Source organism: Pinus tabuliformis, chromosome 4_2 (genome assembly GCF_031772625.1).
Source record: "Pinus tabuliformis cultivar Carrire ecotype Pingquan chromosome 4_2, CPIR1, whole genome shotgun sequence".
Lineage (NCBI taxonomy): Eukaryota > Viridiplantae > Streptophyta > Pinopsida > Pinales > Pinaceae > Pinus > Pinus tabuliformis.
Window position 1 is genome coordinate 231,360,661 of NC_142304.1, and position 23,958 is coordinate 231,384,618.

A 23,958-nucleotide genomic window follows, 5' to 3' on the forward strand; every position below is an offset into this window, starting at 1 on the left:
TGCAAAGTCTGAGTTCCGGTGACTGTTTACTGGTGTCAATATTCTGCATATTCAGATTAGTTGATTATGTTTAGCTTCAGTGTTGATGGATGAGATCTATAATGGATCAGGATCGTAATGACTTATCTATACGTGATCTGATGGACTAGATCTGGTTGCTAACATGTGCATTATCCTTGTATATGTAATGATCTGGGTATGTCTGAAGTCAGGAAGTGTAGCGAAGTTATAAGTAAGTAATTGTTGACATATATGCTGGTTCACTTTGGTGAAGTTGCGTATACACACTGGTTCGGCTCTTCCAAGTAGCGTATATACTCTGATGCATGATTATTGATGATACCGTTAGATTTGAACATTGTTGTAGAGTTCTGTGTTCTACTCTATGTTTTGGTGACTGCAAGTTTGTTGATAGGCTTTCAGTGATTCAGTATTGGGTGATTCAGAGATTGATGATGTTAGTGTTGATTGATTGTGTGCTTCAATGATATTGATGGGTCCAGTATGAAAATTGGATGAAACGTGGCCTTCATATTATAATGTTGTGTTCCATGAGTATCGAGTCTGAAAATTTATGAAACGTGGTTCCTAGAGAAAGAAAGAGAAGGTTGTAGCCTTCTGTAGGTCGGCACCTACATACTAGTACATCAGGTGGTACAAGAGTTAAGGGGGTGGTAGCTCCCTTCCAGTAGCAGCTGGAAAACAAGTGAAGGTTGGAGCATTCAGTATGTCGGCACCTACGTACTAGTAAAAGGATCTGCTAGTACAAGAGCTAAGGGGATTGCAACTCCCTTCCAGGAGAAGGTTGTAGCCTTCTGTAGGTAGAAGCCTGTGTACTGGTATCAGACTGCACCAGTACAAAAATATTTTAAAAAGAAGTTTCTTATTAAAGGAAGATAGAGACGACTTGCAGCAGGTGGTTTTCACCCACATTGGGTTTCCACCTTACATCATGGTGTTCATGTGTGCTTCTTGTGTGTGATGATATGTTCTGTTTTACTACACCTCTTTACTATTCCTATGGTTAATAGAAGTTCTGATGCACTAACTAAAGATCAACATTTAATAGATTAACTGAATCATAAGTTTTCTGGATATACGCTACTTGCATTAGACACAGTTGCGTGTACACGCAGGTTCCCTTCACTGAAGTAGCGTATATGAATCTGAGTATGGAAATGAAAAAGTGTGTGATTTGATAATACTGATTCAGCCCCCCTCTCAGTATTATTTCCAACAATTGGTATCAGAGCAGGTCCTTTGGTAGAAGCTTGATCGCTTGAAGGAGATCCGTAGAAAAATGGGAAAGAAGCTTAAGAAGAAAGCTCCTAAGAAGAAGAAGACATCTCAGAAGAGCTATGTCAGTGGGAGAATCCATTGGGGAATATGTGGAAGAAGCATTTCAGATTCAGAATCACTTCAGAATGAAGATGAACAAGCAAAAGAACTATCAGGTATGAGTTTTTTATCCCTGTAGTGATACATTTATCGATCCATTCTAAGATGATGAAAGTGATAGCGAAACAACTGAATTTTCCCTTATGGGTGAGCAAGAAAGATATCAAATAGAGGCAAAATTTAAAAGGCTTATAGAAAAAGTTAGAGATCAACAAGATCTATTGAACAAAAGGGAATGTGCCTTCAAAGAAGAAGCTATCGAACTAATAGCTCAAATAGAGGAAGGAAACAAGGTAAGGAAGTTATTCAAGGACAAGGAAGATCAATGTCAAAATTTGCAGGATGAAGTGACGTCATTAAGAAATGAAGTCAATGAAAGGAGCAAGACAATCAAGAAACTCAGAGATAGATCCAGTTACTATGAAAGTCTTGAAGCTACGATCCTCTCGCTAAAAGAAGATCTTGAAGAATCAAATAAGAAGAGTAAAGAACTACTCCAAGCTCTCGAAAAACAAGAAAACGAAGTTCTTGAACTAAGACATCAGTTGGAAAAAGGAAGAAAAGCTGAAGAAAACATGAAGAAGCAGTATCATGAAAAGGAGGAGCAACATCAGGTTGAGGTAAATATTCTAAAATATAACTTAGAAGAAAAGGATAAGCTCTTATGATTTCAAGATAGTACTAAGATCTTGGATGATATTCTTAGTAGTCAAAGGTCTCCTGCTATCAAAACTGGCCTTGGTTTTTATGAATCTGTTGAAGATGAATCTAGCTCACAAGGAGAGGCAAGGAACTCTAATGAGAAATCTAAAATAATCAACAAGGAGATGAGAGGACAACCCCATCAACAACCAAGGAAAGAAATTCTTCAAAGAAAATCTTTTACCCCTCTGATGAATAATGTTGAATGTTATGTATGTCATAATCTTGGACATGTTACAGCCAGATGTAAAAGAAGAATGGTTCAAGGCCATCACACAGAAAGATCATCACGTTCTAGGTACTTTAAGGGATATTTCTTTGCTTGTAATATGTTTCGTCATAAAGCTGTTGATTGATACAGAAGGAATATGAAACATGTAATATGTTATGCATGTAAAAAGCTTGGACATACAACAAAGGAATGTAGGAACAAAGTATGGGCACCATAGCAAAAGGAGAAAACATCATCACACTTGAAGATATGGAAGAAGAAGGAAGTATAGTCAGAAAGATGTGGCACAACACAATATACAGACATAACAGACTCAGAGGGAGCTGAAAGTGTAAAACTTCAATGTCCTGAATCTAATACGCAAGTTTCATAAAGGGAAGTCCCATATATACATGAGCTAGTTATTGCACAGTCACGTATATGTCAGTTTGAGGAAAAGCAGTAGGGACAAGCTCAGGAAAAAGGGTCTGACATGATTCAGTCCATTATTTCCTCTATTTGATAATGGTTACAATCTGTTGATGATGTGTGGAAATGTCTTGACACTTGTAAGATGTTTAAAAGTGTTTTGATACTAAATTAATGATGATGATGCCTTGACACTTCTTGCTGATCAGAACTGACAGTAAGCAAGATGGCACAGGTTCAGGGGAAGCATATGCTTTTAATAATGCATTGTTGGCATTATGGTTAGTAGTCCTTGGTGATGATGCTTATATGGCTAAATGATATATCTTGCTATGATATGGTTATGAGTTGTCCATGAAAAAATCTCGTATGATTCTTGGGGTTACGTAGTTGATGTTCAGATTAGATTTGTGGTTGATTCTCTGATGATGCATATATGGTGCTTACACAGGGATCTTCATAAGGATAAGGAGAAGTACAAAGCTTGAATACACAACTTCATTACTTGATGATGAGTCACTCATATGCTACTGTTGTTATATGCATAAAGATCATATAATACAGTTATGATGCAGGATTCCTATAGTTCTTGGCGCTCATGTGGATGAGGATTGTTGCTGTTGATGATATCAAGAAGCCTTGACAAATGGTCTTGAGCTCAACATACATAGTGTTGGATACATGGATGATTACTCAAAGTTGCATTGTTGATGATGAGTTCTTACCTATATGATGATAAGTTGATACTTACATATGTTGATTGATGCAGATGTTCCCAAGTGATGATACTTGGATCATGGAGATCTTGATGTTGATGAGATGACTATGGTGTTTTTCACATATGACATAATGTGAATGATTCTGTATGTCATATGCAGAATTATCTTTAGAAGGATGAGTTGATGTAGACATACCTTGTTATAGGTTGATGACTTTTACACTAATGGACATATACAGGTTGCTGGTCTAGATGTTGTTGACATATGCTTATGGAGTAGATCATACATTGTGTATGATAGTTGTTAAAGACTATCATGATCTTATTTAGATGTTTGGTCTCTGTTATAAATGTCATGTAAATGTCATATCAAGACCCATTATCTAAAAGTTTGTCTCTATCTATTGTAGTCATTTGATGAATCCATTTTCGACATCTGATGTAATTTGTACCCCCACTATGCATGGGAAGGATGATGTAATATTTCAGTCATGCACAAACATTTGGTATCTGGCGTATCTCCACTTGGTTGGGTGGATGAGTCAATATTGGTATATCCCCACTGGGTTGGGAGATAGATGTATGTATGAGTCTTTGGTGATAGGAAGGTCATTTATTATAGAGTCATGTTCTTCTTGTAGAACATATTTTTGCATACCTTGCTTACAGTCAGGGGGAGTATGGACAAAACACTTTAGCAGAGCAGAGATTTCAGCATGTATTCAGAGGGAGCATGGATAGATTGGTACACCTTGGCATATACAAAGGGGGAGCTCATTCAGAGATTTCAGCAGGTACTCAGGGGGAGTATGGACAACAGAATGTTTATCAAGGAAAGAGAATATCTTGGTCCGCCCTTTGCCCTTGATGTCAAATGGGGAGAGTGATTTGGCGTTGTTGCCGTCAAGTCGAAAGGGGGAGGTTGTTGGCATTATGATGCATGTGTTGTACTTGATGGAAACCCACTGGTAAAAGAACAACTCACTTATATATAACTAGATGAATCTACACAAGAGATATCAGATGTGACAGAATACATGGGATGCATGACAGCTCAAAGGAATCAGTTCAGATGTAACGAACAATGACAACTCATTAAGATGACAGTTCTCAATATGACAAGTTAGCTTTGCCATCAAGTCCAAAGGGGGAGATTGTTGGCAGTATGATACATGTGTTGTCCTTGATGGCAACTTACTAAGATGACAGATCACTATTCAGGCTCACAGAATGAAGAAAAAGAGATATACACAGGTTCCCCTTGATAAAGCCACGTATACACAAGGGTTAAACGATCAAAAGGCGCGTATAAGTATGCACACACTTTCATGCAAAGAAAAGTGTGTACGTGTGGGAAAACTTATTTTTGGTCCATGGTATTTAGTCCTTGGTATTTGGACCTATGGTTTTGGACCATGGCATCTCGTCTGAAGTGTTGAACCCAGGTATTGGATGCATGGTATTGATTCTCTATGGTTTTGGACCATGGTATTGAGTAAGGCCTAAGACTATAAAAGGAGGAGAAGATCATTGGGAAAGGGCACTGAGAAAGTCTTGAATATCTGATGAAGTATGAGATCGAGTATGCAGGTTATGGGTTCATGATGCTTTGCTTGATTTGAGCCAAGGAGGAATCTCACCGGTTGATGGAGAACAAGATCTAAGGATAGATCGAGATCAAAGGTTTGGAATGAATCATCTCTATATGGTTTGATTATGCTTATTCTAGATTTGTATACTAACGCATGTAATGTTCTGATCTGGGTATAACTTAAGTTTGAAATAGCTGCAACTCATGAATAAATATTTACAAATGTATATGCTGGTTTACTTTGATAAAAGTGCGTACACACGCAGGTTATATACATCTAATTAGCATATACCATATACACTATGATATTTGAAGTTACAGGTGGATCTGGTAGTTGATGCATATTCAGATTAGTTGATTATGTTTAGCTTCAGTGTTGATGGATGTGATCTATAATGGATCAGGATCATAATGACTTATCTTTATGTGATCTGATGGACTAGATCTAGTTGCTAACATGAGCATTATCCTTGTATATGCAATGATCTGGGTATGTCTGAAGTTAGGAAGTGCAGCGAAGTTATAAGTAAGTAATTGTTGACATATATGCTCGTTCACTTCGGTGAAGTTGCGTATACACGCTGGTTCGGCTCTTCCAAGTAGCGTATATACTCTGATGCATGATTTTTGATGATACCGTTAGATTTGAACATTGTTGTAGAGTTCTGTGTTCTCCTCTGTGTTTTGGTGACTGCAAGTTTGTTGATAGGGTTTCAATAATTCAGTATTGGGTGATTCAGAGATTGATGATGCTAGTGTTGATTTATTGTGTGCTTCAATGATATTGATGGGTCCAGTATGAAAATTGGATGTAACGTGGCCTTCAGATTATGATGTTGTGTTTCATGAGTATCCAGTCTGAAAATTTATGAAACATGGTATCTAGAGAAAGAAAGAGAATGTTGTAGCCTTCTGTAGGTCGGCACCTACGTACTAGTACATCAGGTAGTACAAGAGTTAAGGGGGTGGTAGCTCCCTTCTAGTAACAACTGGAAAATGATTGAAGGTTAGAGCATTCAGTAGGCCGATACCTATGTACTAGTAAGAGGATCTGCTAGTACAAGAGCTAAGGGGGTTGAAACTCGCCTCCAGGAGAAGCTACAGAACGAGAGAAGGTTGTAGCCTTCTGCAGGTAGAAGCCTGTGTACTAGTATCAGACTGCACCAGTACATAAATATTTTAAAAAGAAGTTTCTTATTAAAGGAAGATAGAGATGACTTGCAGCAGGTGGTTTTCACCCACATTGCATTTCCACCTTACATCATGGTGTTCATGTGTGCTTCTTGTGTGTAATGATATGTTCTATTTTACTAACCCTGTTTCCTATTCATATGGTTAATAGAAGTTCTGATGCACTAACTAAAGATCAACATTTAATAGATTAATTGAATCATAAGTTTACTGGATATACGCTAGTTGCATTAGACACAGTTGCGTGTACACGTAGGTTCCCTTCACTGAAGTAGCGTATATGAATCTGAGTATGGAAATGAAAAAGTGTGTGATTTGATAATACTGATTCACCCCCGCTCTCAGTATTATTTCCAACACCTTCGACCTTTTGTTGCTATTCTAAGCTGAGTCTATCGATTCCTTTGCACAGACCGAATGATTATACATAAGTTAAGAGACAAATGCATAAGGTGCAAAGCCACTTGTACCTCTCGAGGCAAGGATCGGTAGGGGCTTTCTTGATGCTAGGAAGGCAAGGTCCCGGAGGGGATTGCGCTTCCTAGTGCAAGGATTCTTATTATGCGATGCAATCTCGATTCCATGATGTGATTCAATGCCTAATATATTCTGTAATATCTAGTATTCCATGATGCAGTGTTATCCACGATGTTTCCATGATGCACTCTTCTCATTTCCATGGTGTATTCACCCCTCTCCTCATTGGATGATGGATAGTTTTCTATACAAATAGAAGCCTCAAATTGCATGGATGAACTTTTGTGCAATTAACTGGGGTTGACTTCGTCCTGTGTTGTGCTTGCGATTGAGTCCCAAAATCCTAAATCATAGATGTGAGTTTTGGACCTTGCAATTTCACCTCAAAGCAAACATGATCTTTCACAGATGAGCCTTAGATGTGTGTGAGCCAAAAACAAATATTTAAGAGTGTCTCATAATTCTATCTAAATGAGCTAGAGGGAACTTTTATTTATAGCCTTCCAAGGTGGTTCACTTTACTTTATGGCCGACCATATCAATTATGCACGTGTGGGCTTTTCTTCATAAGTACACTTTCCCTTATCCGATTTGGCTGATACTTATGGTGATTTTTGTCCACTTGAAACCAAAAATTCAACGCAATCATTATCTCCATGAATTGCAATATCGAAAGTGGAATTTGACCGCAATTTCATATTTTAACAAGTAGGCTCCAAAATTCAAGTGTATTCAAAATTTTGGAGGGTGTTGATCGTAGCATCAACAACATTAAAATTACCACTTTTGTTTACAATAGAAAAGGGTTGTGCTTTCATTAAGGCTTTGGGGGACTCAAATCTAGTAATTAATTGGTTTAAAAGGGCACCAAGGTGTCATAATGAGCACCTTATACCTATCCTAGTGAAATTCCTTCTCTTTTGTGATCCCTTGTTGAATTTACAAGCTGCCATATATACAAGGAACACAAAAAAATAATGAATGTTCTCTCTAAAGAATTTCTTTAGATGGCTTTGGGACAGTCGAATTTCTATGAAAGAAATGAGGTAGAGCACTTTGAATACTACCATCGACCCTTCATATAGAAAATAACAGCTGCATACCAAGAAGGAAATTAAGGACATCATAGTTTAGTAATTTTTTGGGATTTTTTTGTGAAGATACTTTATCTCACTTCAATACCCATCGTAATGAATATGAAATCTATAGATCTATAAATTTTTATAGATTGAAGACACTAAATGAGCCTCTTGACATTTTTTTGGTATGAATGTTTTGGAACTTTCTAAATGTAATATGTCTTATGGTTTTGTATTAGCAAGCTCACGTATGAACCTTCGAATGGGCAACCCAATGGGCTATACAGGAATTTCTACTTGATACACATTTATGAAATGCAATTTTGGACCTTTATGGAAATAAAATTATGATTTTTTTCTCATGAAAAAATCATAAATAATTTATAATATTTCATGTGTATAGAAAGAATGAAACTAAAATCAAGTAAAAGTATTTCAAAATCATATGTTTTTTTTTTTTCTCATAAGCATATGATTTTCTTTAGAATTAAAACCAATGGTGAACCTTAATATCTATGTAATCTTTAAAGATCAAGAATTTCATCACTTATATTCCATCATTCTCGATATTTTCAACACCAAATAAATATGAGATAAGAGCTCAGTTAAGAATTTGAAAGTGGATAAGAAATGGTGAACATGGGGTCTTCACTTAGTGAACTTATCTAATATAAGATGTGTTAATAGGATATTAAAGTGTAATCCTAATTTTGTTTGATATTCTTAAATATATCCCAAAAGTATTTTATTCAACTGCCTTCCAATACACATTTTTTCAATAAAAATATCGTAATTTTGCTAGATATCCATTTTTACACCCCCCTTAGTACTTATAGACCTCTTGATACCACACATACCCACCCCAATACCTAAAATATATTGATTTAGTTTTTTATATTTCAAAACCTCATTTCTGAATGAATGTGATAATAAAATGGTGAACAAGGTGAAGGCAATGTGGTCTAGATCTTGATTATGTACTTTTTAAAGCAAAAGTTGATGAGAATGGGAACCAAACAAAAATTAGTAAGGGTCATATTGTAACCTCCATACGTATGGGTACTTAAGATTTAGCTAATTAATGTATAAGGTCATATTATTTGAATAAGACCCATTACTGCACAAAATAACACCTTTAAGTTAAAGTCCCAAAGATAGGGTACTAAAATTGTGGAACTAGGAGGTTCGCCAATATAATCTCACTAACTTCTCCTATGGGCTAAGGTAAATGTAATCCTAACTAATTGGGGTTTTCCTATGGGTCACTAAGTTTAATTTGCATGTAGTATGTAGTGGGAGGATCAACAAGCTTATCATCATTAACAAAGAGGAAAAATGGATTTCTATAGCTCGAGAGTGGTAGATAAAAGAGATATTGGTGTATTTAGTTTCTCGACCAATGGAGTCATATAAGTAATCTTACATATTAGTTCTAAATGAGTATTAAGAAGTAGCAAGAAATTTATTGATATGCACAACTACACATCTAATGTGGTTGTTTAATTCACAAATGTGATGATCGAGAGCATCGTAAATATATCCACTACTCAAATAAAATATCAAAGGTGTCACCTACCCAAAGTCTATATATGAACACACCTAATCCGGTAATATAAAATGTGTAGCGTTTTCATCTTGAATATAAAATATACAAAAGGGAGATAAGCGGGAGGAACCATTACTCTATATCTTTTCTATTGTAGCACATGTGCTTCTATATTTGCCCTGATTGGCCTCTTTCATCCATACACCCTTCAAACAAATCCCCAATTGTAGCACATACAACTAAAAGCCACGCATAAAAAATTAACTATACATCGCTCTATTACTTAAGAAAATAAAGGAAAAATATATCCAGTAGCCTTGAGCTTCTTTTATTTACACTAGAAAATTCCAAGTGAAAAAAGGGAGAGAAAACCTTTGTATGAGTTTTAATTCAACTCTTCCTTACAATGAAATATTAATTTCCTTATGATACTCTATAAATAAAATATTAAAAATAATACAACTACCTAGGTGAATGAGTTTTAACCCATTGTTTTGAACCCCATTATGTAATTATTAGGATGACCTGTATGGCTTGGAGGTGCCAGTATGGATATTATCTCACAAATTTATTGATATGATTATGTTTTTATTTTTAATGAAAGTATTGCCAACAATTGAATGAAGAGAAAATATTACACATATCTCAATGTCATGAGAGGAAGCCATCAGGGGTAACTAGGGAATTTCTTATTAATAAAAGTACATTGGTCATGGTTAGATTCTAAATTTCCCTTATCATACAGAAATCATATTAGGGGTTGAACTACCAATAGCTCATAGTTATGAGAAGTAATGGAAATGGTAAAAAACAACTCCAAAGGTATGAGAAAAATTCTTCATGATATTTCTAAATCGACCATGGAATCCAATGGATGAAATAATAAGTTCTCATGTCGAGTGGTGGTTGGATCAGGGAAGGTTTTGGGATAGAAGTAGAAGCATGTGCATGAAATACTAGGAGAGAAAATCATGGCGAATTGGGCATAGACCAATGAAGGGCTTTGAGATTGTTACTAAGAGTAGAAGGTTTGCATAAAAACTTATGAGTAATGGAAACCTATGTGATTACTTCTCATGTTTCGAGCATGAATACAACTTTACATTTAAATGAATTGAAATTTGTAATTTTTTGCCTAATGGGATGGGTTAAGTATGCCCTATATTAGTTCTTTGTACAATGTTTTATTGTGTGCATTATTTTTTTGTAGTGGAAGAAGTTGACCCTTAGCAGTCCACCTATATCAATAGATAAAGCTCACCAAGAATGAAATGAGAACGCTCGTCCTCTTCAGGATGAGAGAACAAGTTGTTGGGCTTCAAACCCAATATCCCTATAGCTAGAGAGATCTCAACGTGTATGTGACCAAAACCATTGGTAATTATAACATACTTCAAAAGCTAGAGATAGAGATAAATGATGTGAAGAATTACTTCCACAAACAAATATATTAAATAGCCTAAATTTCACGAAAACTAGGTGACCATTATGATTAAAGTTTGTTCATCTAACTCTTGTAATTTTTGGTAAAGTCAAACTATATATGTCAAAATCGAACTGGACATAACATCTATAAGCTAAAGATTCATAAAATCCTCTATATCAAACAAAAACAAGGTTTAATGCTTAAAAACTATGTTTCAAGGCATCTTGAACTTAAAGGGTGGGAAAATGAAGTATCCTTTGTTGAGAAAGGACATGTAGATAATATGCTTGGCCATGTTTTGAGAAGACATGAGATTCATATAGTGTGATTAGTGCAACTTGTAACTTGTAACTACCTCTTTATATGTTCATACAATGATTGTACTTTTGCAACCTATAATCGATAACTATATGTGGCTTACCTATTAACCTAATTACAATGAACCTGAAAAGCTTTTGGAGTTGGCTTCCAGAAAGTGAAACAACAAGTTCTAATTCCAAGAAAATCAATAATAATAATGTTTTTCATTCGATCCAACAACCAAATACCCACTTGTGGCATTCATGCATAAAAGTATAGGAATTGTGGCAAATTGAATGATTGCATGGCAGAAAACATAGTGTGTGGCATGTATATGTGCTTTGAGTCACAAATTTGTTATGCATTTATTGGAGCTAGCATTCGTTGTTGTGAGTAGGCCCCTTTTCTAGTGAATAACAATCAATACTCATCCCCTCTTCGTGTTGAGTAGATGTTGTAATGAAATCAATAGCAACATGAGTTCCACAAGGAAACTAAATTTATCATTCATTCTTAGCTACGAAAGATAGAAAGGGCCATTGTTGACAAACTTTGCATTTGCAAGGGTTTATCCCTTTACCACTAGGGAATTATCCTCAACATAAACTTTGATGCCTTCCCCAACCCCAACATGTCCACTCGCAAATGTAGAGCATCTCTCTCTTCCTTTACATCTCACAGCTTCCTCGAACTCCCTTTAACTACATCTCTATCCTATGAGATGAGGTGAGGAAAGGGTTACATAACAGCTAGTAAAGGTCAAGTTCCAAGTTCCTAAAAGGATAAAACAAATATGCTACATATCAGGACAACAATTTAAAGAATAATAATGACATAATAAAAAATCATAATTTAAGGGTTTGTACAAGGCTCACCATCAAAAACATTATGTGAACCCCTATGAAAATTTTCTAAATCATGAAACTTTGTTTTTCATCCCACCCCCAAACTAAATGAATCAAGTGGGTTGGGAAGGCATTGCTCTATGATTGGAGTTTACCTTCTCCCTTCCTTCTCGACTTTATTCCTAGCCAAAAACCTATTTCAAGTATACGAAAACAATTCTTTATTCATGTAGGTAAAAAAAAAAAAACCTTGAAATTTCGAACCATAATTGAAAAAAATAGAGTCATAGCTCTTTCCTGTAAATTTGGAGTTGTTGCTTCATGTAATGGTGTAAATAATATAGTTTCCTCCTTGTTATATGGGAGGAAGATGATAAGTCAAAACGCTTTCACCTCGGAGTATATCGCCACCATCGCCAACAACTCCATTATATAGGTATAGTTCTAATAGACTAGTTAATCTCACGTATAATAGCTTTCTAAGATGTGGACTAGTTTTTCAGTGTACTTATGTAAACTATTTTGTAATACTCCAACTAATTTTAGGTAAATGTATTTATGTGAAAATATGTAAATAAGCATGTTTAATTAAATATTACTATTGAGATTGATAGTATTTATGACTAAAAAGAAAGTTGTGTTTAGGATATTCTTACAACACTATTGAATACATTAGCTAGGTTTATTATTTTTAAAAAGAAGGTCCTATTAAGCCTTCGGTTTGGATTTGCTTTTTTAGAAAGAATAATTGAAATTATTATTCCAAATATGTGGTATATAGATAAATACAATTAATATTGTCATTAACCATCACGGAAGTTATGTGTTGAGTACTATCATTTTACTATAGTAATCCCCATAATAACTATAATGAGAATAATATTTGATGTGATACAAATTACTCCAATATATTAACGGATTACCAGTTTATGGTGGTTTAATCAACCTTTCTTTATAGCATGCCGAACAACAATGAAGAGTAATCTCATAACAATACAATTCACTTTCTTTATGTAAACAATTTCACAGTGATGTAAAATAATCAAGTTAATAAATAAATTATTAATCAAGTCCATAATTATATTATTTCACTAAATCACCCTATCAGCTATTTTTTAGTTATTATTATAAGCTATAATAAAAACTACCTCATAACTATAAAACCTTTATATACCATATATTAATGATGACATAGTAATTCAGTATTTTTTCACATAAAACCAAATTTGGAATATTTGGATCTATTCTTAACCATTGACGATGAGTGCTAGTCTACATATTATACCGCATGTCCATTACTATAGGATAAACCCTTAAAATGGGTGATTCAAATTTTTTTTTGTGTTGAGGTGTCCATAGGTTTCAAGATGGGATTACTACATAACAATATGGCATACTTTGTTTGGAATGACATATAAAATGGCTAGCATCATGGCCATTGGTTACGATAATGTTATGAATTATGAATTAATAATGTATGATATGTGTTTAAGTTGTGGAGTTTAATGGAAATTTACTTTACCAATTCACAATGCATGAGATGTTTCTAGATTGTGGAGTTCAGTGGAAATTTAGTACAAGGAAATTCTCTTTAGCAAACATAGACTTAGAGACGTAAATTGTTGTTTTTACTAGAGCATCATATATTCACGAGAAATAACGACAAAGTAACCACTACTAATTTGTAAGATTATGTTAGATATATTTATTATGGAGTGCAATATATTATATTAAGTCTCAATTAACTAGGGATGATAAACATATGCTTATAAGTAGTATCTATACATTAAGAGACATCTTTGCATCAAAACGAACAATAACTTCAAGAGTCAAAAAGATGAAATTTCAGAGTTATTATATTAAATCTTAAGGATAAAGTTATTGATATTATAACCATGATTTCTTTATTTTTTGTAAACTGACCTGAAATATTTCTATTAATATAAAAAAAGGTTACATATCCATCTTCTAGAATTCTTGATCAAACATAGAACATAGGGACCGAAAACCCCGTCAAGGCTTAGAAAAACCATTGACCCAATAATTCATTGACAACGCCCCTGTGCTATTGTAGACATGGGAACTATAATCCACCTCTAGGCTTTCAAAAACATTGACCCAATAATACATTGACAACAAATATAAAATGATACCAACATATAAAACATAAAGAGAGACATGATCATCATAACGAAACCACCAACAAACAATACATAAACTATGAAGTTATTTCCTTCCACACATAAGAATATGTCATAACCGCTTTGAAATGTGAGTGCGAGTTCGGATGCTAGAATAGACAAGCAGAGAACCTTGCAACTATTTATGAAAGAGTATGTCTCTTTATAGTGACTTGAGTCCATGACCAAAAGCAAAAGGAAGAGTAACAATGTGAACTAACAAAGCAAGACAAAATTTCCAGTGACCTGTTACAAAGCTAGTCAGAAGATATATTTGCAATGTTATGACTATTGTCAACTTAAGGAACCATGGTACCACTAGGGTGGTCAGACAAGTATTATGTTGCAGAATTAGAGACCACATAACCTTCCAACCTAATCAAACAAGCATTGATGTCATTCAAGTAATACCAAAGATTTTGAAGAATTCATTTGATATACTACTGGCCAGTGAAATGTTTATAGTTATCCATTTGTTTCGAAGAATTCCTTTGTTATACTATTGGCGAGTGAAATTTTTATAGTTATCCATTTGTTTATCTCTTAATACCATTCATAATAGGGTGTCCAATTTATAGTGGACCAACAAGGACTGAATAGATTATAACATATGTTTTCTACACCTTCTTGAAACTAGGAGCCATTGAAGGCCTTGATCACTGATTTCAGAATTAGAAAAAATAGGGTTATTCACCAAATTCCTGAGATTGCATACGATGAATTTCCTTCTAGAATTTTGGAGGCGCTGATTCAAATTATGAAGCCAATGAATCTTAAGTGAAAATCCATTAGGGTTGTAAATAAGCCATGCTAGACCTACCATTATGGCTAGCCTGTCTCTGGCAAGTGCGCATGGTAGCATTGAATAATTGACCACCAGGAAAAAGTGTCACAATATCAAAGAGACTTAGAGTACACACAATAATAGGACTAACAACACAAAAAAGGATCTAATTGTCCCCCAAACACCCCAAAGGTAATTTAAGGCATGAAAACATATGAAAGTAATCGGTTGAAACAATGAAATAGATGCAACCCTTATAACCCAACTATGAAAATAATACCAATTGAAATCATCCTAGAAGCATAACCGAGAGAACATATCCTATGGAGGACGTAATATTGTAATGTAGTATAAAGGTAAACATGAGCATATAACATTGAAAGTAATGAACACCCAATACCCTAGACCAATAGAAAAATAAATTTGTAAAAAAGACGTAAACTGAATATGCAAAATTGATGGTCATCTCGAAACTAGATTTGAAAATCTCAACACTAATACCATGCAGAAAAAAAAAATTCATGGTAGAAACACCCACAATCTAATATAGGGAAAATGAATGAGATATCTATCGAGTCTTGAACCAAGGGACATGAACCATAGAGTGCAACCACTAATTCGAAGACCAATCTTTGTTCAGAATTATACAAAATAGTACATAGAACACTCACTGAAATAAAAGGCACCTCGGAATATGAAAACCATCCACAACATAAGAAATCCCAATGAGAAATATTCCCTTGTGACACCTGTTAAGGAGTAGTGTGTCACTATTCCCCTCCACAAGAAACACACCGTCACCACAAATTGGAGATCTGCTACCCTCAATTCCTCAGTCTTAAAAATGCCAACACCAACGCAATGATAGTTAAAAACCTATACCTCTATTATGACACAACATAAGGATCAATAAACAGAAATTTGTAGTACCATGGGATCCGGATCTCGTGGGGAGGAGATTTCCTCACCCTTGCTACATTTCACAACACTAATCTGCCACCCCAACTGGAAAAGCATAGTCATATTTAAGAGCCCAAGATATAGGTTTACGAAGGCATGTGAAATGACCTCAATGCACCATTACAATTTGTGTAACACACTAGTGGGTTTCAAAACCCTAGTCCTTCATTAATGTCCCTAAATTTTACACCCCCATCAGGGAGTCTAATTTATTACCCTAAGCGAATGGGCATAAATCTTGAAGTTCTGTGACCCAATTTTGAGGCAGTGGAGGTTCATCAAGATTAAGGTTTTTGACTTGACAACCTAAATTACTTAGATCATTTGAAACTTTATTTATTTCTCCTTTGGTATGTTGGGTGAGGACATACTCAAAGGCTTGTATTAGAATGATAATGTTATACACCACTCCCTCTAGCTCCCAATTCCTTATAGTGTAGGAGGGAGTTTTTCCATTCAACAGTTTGTGCAGATATGGTATGGAAATATGATCATGACCATCGACTTGAATTAGTTTGCACCCTCCTCAATTGCCACTTGGAAATCCTTCTCTAGTGTCGAAAATCCATCCAAATTATTACTTGCCAATCCACTATTCATTACAAAAACTCTCAATGGGATTGACTTGGCATTTTGGAGAATAATCCTGAAACCTGAAAGGTGTGGGTTTCTGTTCGAGGCCCAATAACAATTCAATTTAATGAAATTATTTGGTGGGGCCAATAAGAGGAAGAGGTAGCAACAAAAACATTTGGAGTTGATACAATCAAAGAAGAGATCATTTTGCTGTTGAGTTTTAAATTCTATAAAATAATGGCCTTGCTCTCATTCACGTCCCAATCTATAGGGGACAAAGAGACAATGAGGATATTTTCATGTAAATTGGAGAGAACCACGTCTTGAACCACATTAGACGGACAATTATATGCTTATAAATTAGTGCATTACACTGTTTCCATAGATTCTAAAGAATAAAACCATGTAGGAGTTGTCATGCCCAAGAAATTATTAGATCCAGAAACTTAAAATCAACCAATTGATCCAGTAGTGAAGAAAAATTGTCACAATTGAATTGAGGTCTAACAAAAATGTGTAGAAGGGAAATCAATATATCTAAAGAAAATGAACATGAAAGGAACATATCATCTACAATATCCTCAGCTTGCTAACATAAAAAGCAAAAGGATCAGCCTCCATACACTTACTTTCATAATCGATCCTAAGTAAGGATTTTGTGCCGGGAACCAACCATAAAATGGTAGACACCTTATGCCATGATATGCCTGAAAAAATCCATTTTCATTTGAGGTAATTCTCACCATTCATGCAATTAAGGATAATACGATATGCTTGTTTTATAGAAAAGTGCCTCAATGGAGTACAAACCCATTGAAGAATGTCACTGTCATTTGAATAATTTATTAAATGATCATTTAGTTCCTATTTGAAAGCATCCTAGGGTAGGATTGGTGGAGAATGAGGTCAATCCTCCCTTGTCTTCCAGATCCTATACAAGCCAATATCCTCAATGGGTTTCAAATAGTCGAAGACCTTAACAGCTCCTAAAGTTGTAAAATATTTTATATCCCAGAAATTAACATTTTTGTGGAAGTAGGGAAACTCTTTCCAGGTATCCTCCAATAAACATTCCATCCCATCCTTTATTTCCCAAAAGGAATTTTGCCTTACTATCTCACCACAGGCCTGCACCCACATCAATAAATTAAATCCATTGATGAAGTAATTATAACTCAACCTCTCCTGTTGGGTGAACAACGTGATATATTTATGCAACCAAATTTGTTTCCATAACTCATTTCAGCCCTTAACCCACAACCAAGAAATTTTGGCCCCAAATTCTTGGTTGATCACTTCTATCTCTCATAGACCCAATCCCCCTACCAAATTTAGTTTGATGAGCTTATCCCAACTCACGAGATGCCATATTTTTGCATGCTTATATCCCGACCAGAGAAACTCACTCAAAATTGATTGCAACTTAGAGGACATCATTTTTGGAATCGACATAACCACCATCTGGTAGACTAGAATCACTTCCAAAATAGACTTGGTTAACACTAGTCTACCCGAAAAATTGAGGGCATCAAAGGACCAACTATTTACCCTATTAGACAATTTTATGAGTACATCATTCCATTTTGCAACACATTTGGGGTGTAAAACCAGTGAGACGCTTAAATATTTTGTGAGGAGATGAGCACGTCAAAATTGTAGGACCTAAGGAGGGTGACATTGGACTGATTCCTTAGACTGAAAGAAAAATATACTAGTCTTGTCCTTATTGAGATATGTGCCCAAAGCTTCCATAAGAGTTTGTAATAAATGTTGAATACCTTTGGCCACTTTAAGGGTAGGGGGTACAAATGAAAATACATCATCAATAAATTGTTTATGTGTAATCAAAATATCATCCCCATACAATTTGGTACCTTTAATTAATCCGATAGGATTTTTATAGTGAGGTCCTTCCTCACGACACTGTAGAAAACTCGTTGGCTTGAAGAATATGCTTTCTAGGGTTGCCAATACGAGGGTTGCAAGTTGCATGGGTTTCTGCTTTGTTCTGCTATGATTTTCTTCATTCCAGGGTGCAATGGATCATTCTATGGTGACCAGGCAAACTACTTGGTAGATGGACTCGCCTACCATGGCGAGCAGGGTTACTTGGGGAACCAATCTGTTGGAGCTCCTTGCTATGGGAAATGTCACGACACTCCCATTGAGGGTTACATTTATTTACCACTTCAAACCTCTCACCAACAGAGGCTTTGCAACCCTCTTTCATTCGCAATTCCACCTGCAAGGTCTAGTAATGCGTATTCCTGTGGAGGGTCAAGGCATCCTACAGTGCTTATTAATTAGAAACTAGCCTGAAGTTTAGGTACTCGAACTGTAGTTCAAGTAGTACCAATTATCGTTGCACAAAATGAAAATTAGTAGAAGAATAGAATGGTCAAAAAGAACATACATAATGCACCATAATATTTAGAATGGCATTGGTGGCATCTTCCAGGAGAAACGCAACCCTCTTTCCCTACAAGAAACCCCAATAATTCACCATTGAAGATGATTTGAATAAAAAATCAACAAAACAACTTACATAATCAAAGAATTGAAGAACTTAATTGTTCGAGTAAGTAGGAGTAGATAAGATCCAGATATACAATGGAGCTCCCACCGGTCTCCCCTTCTTCATCATCATCTTCTCTTCTGCCATGAATACCATTAGAATGAAGGAAATTTAACTCACAAATCATATATCTAAAGATTGCACCTAATATATCGAGTAGCGGTTTTGGAAATTTTGTTACAGATAGGTTGCAGTTTCAGAGAAGGGATGTCATGAGTCGTGTGGAAATTTTCATGATGCTTATCTTTACTTCACTTTCTGATGTTCTCGAAAGATTGAGCATGCATCGACCATGTTGGGCGTGCTCAGAAAATAAATATTTTTATTGTCTATACATAGTTCAGTTGATATATATACATCATAATTCTTCATTTTCAGAAATAGATCTATGAGATATACATAGATAGACACAGTTTGTGTGTATATGCAGAATTGATTTCAAATGGATCCTTCAACTAATGGTTACCATAATAAACATTTTGTAGAGATTCTGCATCATACCATAATAACAAAGAATCTCTTGCTCCCTTGGGCCAAATATCAGCCCTCGTAACTCCGAGGGCTTATGAACAAATCAAAGGGATACCCCTTGCGTGTGGTAGGAATCAGGGTTGGGGCTTGGGGAAGTGTATTTAGGGTGATTCTTCGGGAATCCTATGGTCACGTGGGAGATGATAAGGTGTAGTTCAGGATGTGGAGAAGGGATGGGAAGGCAGCAGATAGAACCTCTACTCACTTTCTCTTCGATGTCATAAATGCAAGGGAGGAAGTGCTCATGGGCCTTATCTGTAACTATGCTTATCTCAAATATGTGGTGGCCAAGTTGGGGGATTGAGTCTTGTATGCTGACTAGATCCTGTGAGATGGGTTATGCATCAATATTCTTGAGACACGCCTCTTTCCTATCAAGGTGGTCACCAATATCTAGATTGGTCATGAAGTCAGTTGATTTGCTATGTTCTTCTCATTGGCCTCCATTTTTTTGGTTGTGGTCTGTCTCCATCTTCTTTTTAATTCTGAGAATTTTGACTTGAGAGTGAACTCTGGGACTATACCATGGAGTACTATCTATTTCTTTAGCTTAGTGACTTGTTCAATCAACCTTTGTTCTATTGTTGAAAACTCCTCTATATAATCCTCTATACGCAATAACATTCCCTCTGCTACCTTATAGATGTTTCTTTTGGCCATTGTGTCTCCCTGTGAGAAGAACCATGGCTAGGTTTGTGACTACTGTCGATAGTCAAATGGTATTTGTTTTTACTTGAAAACTTCAGTTCAATCTTATAGTATTTAAGTCCTAGAAGCTTGACTCTGCAAGTTGTTTAACTTCATTATTGGTAAATTGTATTTTATGATGCTTGAATGTTGTATTATCAATGTAATGAAATATCTCTCTTTAAATCTCTTGGAGGTTCAGGGTTCTCATATTGGTCATATTTCTATTTTCATTTCTCAATCTCAGAGAAAGTAATCGATTTTTTGTCTAGCAGCTTGACTTTGCATGAATGTTTATTATCTCCATGATTTGTATTGTTTGTTTTTTAAATGCTTGTGAAACTTGTTTGAACTGTTTGTAGTACTTATTTTCTTTATTGCAGCTTAACTTATTTCATCCTGAAATTATTGTTTTTCAATTGAGTAATATAAGAGTATTCTTATGCAAAGGGGTTCTTCCATGTATGTGTTGTAAATCCTCAGATAGCCAAAAATCCTGATATGTTTTATTATATTCATTTATAATATGGTTTCCGCTATTATTTGTGTTATATGTATTAAACTTTGGTTTAAAGCTTTTGCAAAATGTTATTTCACTCTAACTATTCAAATGCCCGATTTAACATGAAAAAATATTTAAGTCACAAAAGGTCTTGGACTTAGGGGCTATTCAATTTATTATTCCAATGTATTAAAGTTTAAAAATAAACAAGAGCCGAAAAACTAATGAAATCCCTGCATAAACTAAGGACCTCATAAATGCAAGTTTGTATATGAAGTTTACATGTTCAATTATTATTAGTAGTAATTTTAAGAGTTGGGCATGGGATATCTTTCGAATTGTGTGTGTCCTTTGTTAGGAGGATGCTAGTGAAGAGAACAAAGAGACTTCTAAGAATGAGGAAAGGGAGGATAAATAGTGAAATGTGATAATTCAATTATTTATTTGGATTACGATTAGACTACCAGGATTTGTAGTGGGCATTTCCTTTATTGCAGAAGAAGTTATCCCATTTTGCAATTGTAGTTTTTCTAGTGAGCAGTATGATAGCATTGTTACTCCAAGGGGTTTCCCCATGACTTATATAATGATTTTCTCTTAATTATGTACTTTTTATGGGGAATACTAATGTTATTTATTTACTTTCATATGCCTCAACATGCTTACTATGGTAGGTTTGACTTGATAAATGTGACAGGGTACCTGTCATTTGATACCGGAACAAATGGCCATAAGAGAGAGAGAATTTTCGATAATTGTAAGGGTGTTCAAGTGGCATGGTGTTGTGGACCTTGATACTATAGTTCGTGAAGTAAAGGCCAAGGAGAAAAGGAGTCCATTTAAGGCAACTCATGGTAATAAATGTACTTAGTGTAAAACCATGATGAGTCCAAAGAATCCCCTTTATCGGAGAATCCCATTAATCGGAGTTTTATATATGGTATGTCTTGAAAAACTCCAATATCGTTATACTCCCAACCTCTTATGGTCGACATCATACCATGTTATGTATCATAGGTTCTCCCATTGAAACTTTTCTGATATATTTAGTTCATGTCCTGGACCCGATATAGAATTTAAATCTTCTTTATGTTCCATATCCCATCTTCCCATTATGTTGGGATTTTTAATAATTCTGCAAGTTGTAAATTCTGACATGGTAGACCGGATTTGGAATTGAATTTTGATTTATAATATGATCAGGTTGACATGATATGAAGAGGAGTTGCGTCCATGTTCATTGTTGAATAATCGGTTTTTGAGCCTTCCCATTTCTTGTTTATTGACATCGGTTGACATTCCAATGTTATGTGCACTTTCGGATAAAGAATTGAAAGCAAGGACTACTACTGCTGCAAAATATTGAATGTGGGCCAGAGACGATAAAATTAGTTGTGGAAGTTGATTAATGAGTTACATTCTTACCTTGTTTCACAAGACGAGATGAATTTTGGCTTGCGACGTAGTTTGAACACTCTCTTTGCTCAGTTTCCATGGAAAGATTATTGCAGGTGGAACTATAGAGAAAAGATTCATGGGTGAAATTGTTGTCTAGGATGTTGTTGCTAAAGGGGGCAGAAGTGAATTGGGAGGCATAGAGGGAAATGACATCAGGGCATATGAAACTAAGGGGAAGCCGACAAGCGAAAAGAAGAAGGGAAAACAATAAATTTGTTTAGGGTAGGGAACTGCCACTATCAGCAAGCTCGTTATTCAAATTATTCGAAAGAGATTACACCTACATAATACACCTACTCATGTTTATTTTTCACCAGATAAATGGGCAAAGGAACTAGATTTGTTACTCGATCCAAAAGACTTAGAACTTCAAATTTTATTAGAGACTATGAAGACAATTTTAGAAAGCAATGAAACTAGAAGATTAGCTAATATTCCAAAGGTTTGTGACTGTAGTTTTTGTTTGATAAGTAAATATTTTTCTATCGACAAATTATACAGAGCTATATAACTATGCAACATATGAAGTTTTCCTCAGAAATCTTGATATCTGATCCTCACAGTCTCTGTCATTCAGACCAATAGTGACATGAAATCATTGAATCTTCTTTTTTTAGTTCACGCAAAAAAAGCTAGCACATTCTTTCATCAAATTAAAATGTTGGCTTTCTAGTTTCCACAAGTAAGGAGGAGGTTCTTAAAATGCTAGCCTGACTATTAATGTTTTTATAAGCAAAGTCATGAAATATAAAACCATAATACTTATCTAGATTGGTCATGAAGTTAGTTGATTTGGTGTACATACTCTAACATTTATGTGATTCTCATCCATCTGCACTGCTTTGTTTGTGGTTCGTCTCCATCATCTTCTTAATTATGAGCTTTTTGACTCTTGAAAGTGAACTTTGGGATTATATCGTGGACTTCCAGCTATTTCTTTAGCTTAGCCACTTGTTCTGCCAACCTTTGTTCTGTTGGTATTGTTCCCACTGAAGCCACATGCTATAAACAGTGAATTTTTCATGGTTGTCATTTGGGAGACTAACTATGGTAAATTTCCATGATTATCATTATAATCTTAAATTTTACACACAATTTCAAGATTAATTAAATGATTTACAAAATATTAAGAGTGGTCAATTTTCTGAGAAGGGAGGATGATGAAGGTTGTTCTGAGAACTAGGGTTTCTTGTCGTGCCATTAGTCCATAAACCAATGTGGATCTAGAGTTTCGCCTATGTTTCATAGTTACCTCATGTCTAAGAAGCACAAACCTCAATGGCCTCCTGCACAAAGACAAAGGGATGTGCAATAAGTTTTTCATGATATATGGGTCGCATAACCACTGTTTATCATCTCCGATCTTTGTGGTCAAGAGGCGACCAAGAAGAGTTAATGCTACATAAACTTGTCCTCATTTAGTTCACAAGATCAAGCCAAAAATACCAATATCAAGCGCATTGGGCTATGTAATGAGATGTCAGAAGTGGATAAGGGAAACAAGCTCATTATAGACGAACTTTCTTTTTCTATTTTCCTTGGTTCTGTGTTCTAGTGCAAGGGGGTTATCAACTATTAAATCTTTCCAGTCCTCACACCTTTTCATTTCATGGTATCCAAATTGAAGATAATATTTATTAAATAATCTTTTCCTCTCCCTTGTTAGGGCTAGTGGGGGAATTACCATCTCTTAGAATCAAGGAGCTAGCCTTCTTCATGGGATCAAGATATCCAAAAATGATAGATGATAGCCAAACATAAATTATACCAATATATCAAAGATCAATATTAA